At 36.3% G+C, this 4,736-nt stretch overlaps 1 pseudogene; it reads right to left on the bottom strand.

The window, feature by feature from the left end:
- LOC100609649 (protein mago nashi homolog) lies at positions 1-301 on the bottom strand (annotated as a pseudogene).
- Positions 302-4,736: the final 4,435 nt, after the last annotated feature.

Genomic DNA, 4,736 nt, shown 5'->3' with positions numbered 1-4,736 from the left:
CTAGATTGGCTTAATCTTGAAGTGTAATTCAGTAACAATGAAGACCAGATACTTCCTGGTCATGAACAAGATAATAAAATATTCTTAAGCCTTCTGGATCCTTGGATTGCTTAACATCAATAAGGGAACCAATTTTAGATGTTATAAAAGAAACGTGTTCATGTCCAATGACGATTTCAAGCTCCTCCTGGTCAGGAGGAGGCCACAGAGCATCATACTATTTGGTAATTTCACTGCCATTAATTATTCTCTTCAGTTCCTCCATCATATTTTTATATATGTAAGCCTCTTTTCTGATCATGACATTATCCTTGTAATTACTGTTGTTGGCACATCTCAGTTTCTTGTCTGGTTGGAATTCAATCTCCAGGAACTCATGGTCGAATTTGTCCTTGTGACTCACATAGTAATGTAGATAAAAGTTACTCTCATGGCTTGCAAAAGGCACCCAAGATCAAAAAGCAAACTGTACCTCTGTGGTCTGTGCCCTACTCAAATAGGTGTTTTTTGTTGTTGTTTTTTCTTGTTGTTTGTTTGTTTGTTGTTGTTGTTGTTGTTTTTGACAGAGTTTCGCTCTGTTGCCCAGGCTGGAGTGCAGTGGCCCGATGTCGGCTCACTGCGACCTCTGCCTCCTGGGTTCAAGCAATTCTCCTGTCTCAGCCTCCCGAGTAGCTGGGATTACAGGCGTGTGCCACCACGCTCAGCTAATTATTTTTATTTTTATTTTTATCAGAGACGGGGTTTCACCATGGTGGCCAGACTGGTCTCAAACTCCTGACCTCAGGTGATCCGCCCACCTCCGCCTCCCAAAATGCTGGGATTATAGGCGTGAGCCACCACACTCGACCTCAAATAGGTTTTTAGAAGATTTGTTATGATATATTGAAAACACAGATAAATAAAGGATTTTCTTCTTATCACAATAAGATTCTCCATTTTCCTAAAGTGTATTAAATTATACCTCCTTGACAGAGTGGTTACTAAGAAATATAAAATTCTAGTGTAGGAACCTCTGCCAAAAGGAAGATCAATCGGAAATTACAATGAGAAAAATGTACCCACATTGACAAAAATTGCATTAATTAGCATATCTCAGAACACATATTTATCAAATGAAGTTGGCTTTATCTGAACTGTCTAACAGAGAAGGACAGGTCAGGGGAAAGGAGTTAAGGGGAAACTCTGGTGACTGTAAGTCACCAAATAACCATATGCTCTTTCCAAGTGAGTTTTTCTCTTTTAAAAAAGTTGAGTTCTCTGTAAATAAAGCTTTTTGGGGCTTGCAACATCTTCTGAGGCATCTATTTTGTCTGCCATCTCACTATCAAATCCATGTTCATATAAAACTGCAGAACCATGGTTCTTAATGTCCTCTTTAGCTCACACAAATCACTGCTTGAATCTTTTGTTTAACTCTTCAAAGGTATTAAGTACATGAAAAATTAAATTATATATATACATATTTACATGCATATATGGATAACAGTGTCACTTCACAAAGTACCAAGAATTGGATAATAACTGCCTGAAAGGGAAACATTTTCATCAAAGGGATAGCAATTTATCTTGATTGAAAATTTTTAAGTATTATAATACTGATTACGCTTCACCCTGCTCTGCTGTCTTAGGCTAGTTTAGTCTACTTGCAATATTACTACTACTTCTGATAATGAATTTTCTAATAACACAACATGCTGCTGAAGTACATTCTTCTGGTGAATGAAGACTTGATGGTTCTTTTCAATGGGGCCTGATACCAAGCTCTGTGCATCTCCATATGTTGATCTCCAATGACGATAATGGGGGAAAAAAAAGTGGTCTTCTGAAAGTACAAAGCTCTTGCTCTGTTCATGCTCTAAATCCTTCAGGTCAATCAGATCTTTGCACAACTCCTCCTAAGAAGTTGCCTTGGTATCCTTGCAGAGACAAACCTTGATGTAGGATTACTGAGCAAAGTCTTTCTGTTTAGAGTTACTGCAAGTTAAGGCAGCATTTACTGGGCCCATGGTGTGCCCAGAACTCTGTTCTGCCTTTTCAGGGTGAGAGTGGCACCCAGTTGCAACAGCTTTAAATACTGTTTGCATTGTTTCCTCCCTACTTATGTGTATAGATTTTCATCATTTTTAATAGTTACATAGTATTCCACACACTGATTAGCCATTGATTTACTCGACCTGTTTCTTATTGTTGGAACATCTTTATACATAAATTTCTGCAAAGTGCTGTTCCTACTTTCTTGGAATCTTTTCCAGATGTGTAGTTGCTGAATTAAAGTATATGTATAGTTGTAAAGCCTTTGATCTATATTGTCAAATTGCCTTCTAGAAATGTACTAATTTCTAGTTGTACTAGTCACGTATAATCAGCCAATGTCCTGCATCTTCTCCCAAAATAGGTGTTATTTTTAACATTCACTAACACTTTATAGAAGAAACTATAATGCATTTGTTAAGATAGTAAATTGTTTCTGAGTTCAATGATGTAATAACCTTTGAAATTCTATTGCCATATATTTTTCCAATGCATGCTTATTATTAAAAATCCTGATTTTAAGAATAATGATACCTTTTCTTCATCAAATGGTGAAAATGACTAAAGAAAAATGAAGAGTAAATTCTCTACTGTGTAATGGTTAATGGACTTCTCTATTAGAAAAGCTTTCATATTGTTGGAACTTTAGCACACTGAAAGAAACTTTTGCTTCACTTGCTTTTAATGTCTGTGAAAGGCTAAGTAACAATTTAGTGAAGACTATATAACAAGATCTTAACTAATTTGAATTATTTATTCAAATGTGTTTAACCTATAATAAGAAAGAGAAAGCCCATATATTTACAGTGGCCTTATAAGAAAATGAATTAAAAAGTCTATGTTTTTTTTTTTTTAATAGTGATGTGCTGTGATTTTTTCATAATGGAGAAAGATAGTAGGTATAAAAAAGGAAGGCTGGCCGGGCACGGTGGCTCACGCCTGTAATCCCAGCACTTTGGAAGGCCGAGGTGGGTGGATCACCAGGTCAGGAGTTCGAGACTTGCCTGGCCAACATGGTGAAACCCTGTCTCTACTAAAAATACAAAAATTAGCCTGGTGCAGTGGTGGGTCCTGTAATCCCAGCTACTCGGGAGGCTGAGGCAGGAGAATTGCTTGAACGTGGGAGGCGGAGGTTGCAGTGAGCTGAGATGGCGCCACTGCACTCCAGCCTGGGTAACAGAGCAAGACTCCATCTTGGGAAAAATAAAAATAAAAATAAACATAAAAATAAAAAAGGAACACCGACTTGTGGAAATTCTCCTTTTTGAAAATTTCGTTTTATATTCTCTGAGATGATTGTCTCAACATTTGCACCATAGAATAATTGTATAATTGAGTTTAATAGCTGGTAAATGTGTGGCATATATCATTGAAATAGGAACAGCATTAAAATCAATGACATGATATGGTTTTTATTTAATAATTTTAAGTTAAAACAGATGTTCAGGTTTTTAATTAATTTTATTAATTTTGTATAATTATTTCAAGAAGTACATTCCTTGAAAACATTATAATGTTTTTGTATTAATTTCTGCCAATTTTAGTGGCCTATCATTTTACTGAAGTAAATGCTATGCCTCCAAGTAATATGAATATGTAAATCATAGCCTTCAAGGATTGCCCTCTGCTACATTAACGTCAAAGTTTCTTATTAGATGTGTAATAGAAAAGAATACATTCTTGGGGGCTTCCTTCTCTTCTGCTGGATGCACAGTTACCATGAATATAATTGGAAATCTCATTTCTGACAAATAGGAAGTAAACATCTTGGGCCAAATTGCATGTAAGAGAGACAAAATGAAAGTTTGGACAGTTATGCAGGCAATACAGATGCCATCTCTACTTTGGTGTGTGACTGCATTGCACAGACGATTCAGTAAGACACGTGTGTTTTAATACTTTCTTTTTACAACACCTTATATGGTTATGTCAACATCCTCTTACCATCATTATTTCATGTTGTTATAATTTTATGATGCTGGATGACAGGTGCTGTAAAATATACCCTCTTTTTCAATAGTAAGGAGCTAAAGAGAGGCAGCAGTAAGGCACAGGGATGAGATGTTTGAAACACACCTTGCCTATAGAGTCCCTGGTTGCTAAGAAGCAGCACAGCAAACAAACCACACTCAAACTGAAGAAAAATATTGTGTGTGTGTGTGTGTTTGTGTGTGTGTGTGTGTGTGTGTGTGTGTGTGTGTGAGACAGAGAGAGAGAGAGAGAGCGGGAGAGAGAGATATTCTATGCAGACACAATTCATAGCAAAAACTACATTAATCCTGAAAAAACCCACCACAATTATTGTGTTAGATTTGTTTCTGGCAGACACAAACAGTAGGATCAGTTCCCTCAACTAACATTTTTTGACAGAAGGTGCAATTTTATAAATTCAATACTTCTGCCTAATGCTAAAGGTTTAAAGTGATTTTTATTTTCCAAATGTGAACAGATTTAAAGATCATTTTCCATAAGCAGGATATTATTTAAATATTTAATGTTTTATATATTTTAATATCTATGCCATGTAAAATCAAAACTGTTATGTTCTTTCCATATCATTGTACTTTCCATTTTCTATGAGAGGTGCAAAAAAAAAAAAATATCTCACCAATATCACTGTACCTGGAACCAAAGCACAGTGCTTGCATGGTATATGAGAGCCACCAGAAGTATGTGAGGGAATCCTAGCATCAGGCGCTGAGCAC

The sequence above is a fragment of the Pan troglodytes genome, chromosome 4 (genome assembly GCF_028858775.2).
Source record: "Pan troglodytes isolate AG18354 chromosome 4, NHGRI_mPanTro3-v2.0_pri, whole genome shotgun sequence".
Classification (NCBI taxonomy): Eukaryota; Metazoa; Chordata; class Mammalia; order Primates; family Hominidae; genus Pan; species Pan troglodytes.
Note: the sequence above shows the minus strand (reverse complement) of the source record. Positions and strands in the feature narration are given on the sequence as shown.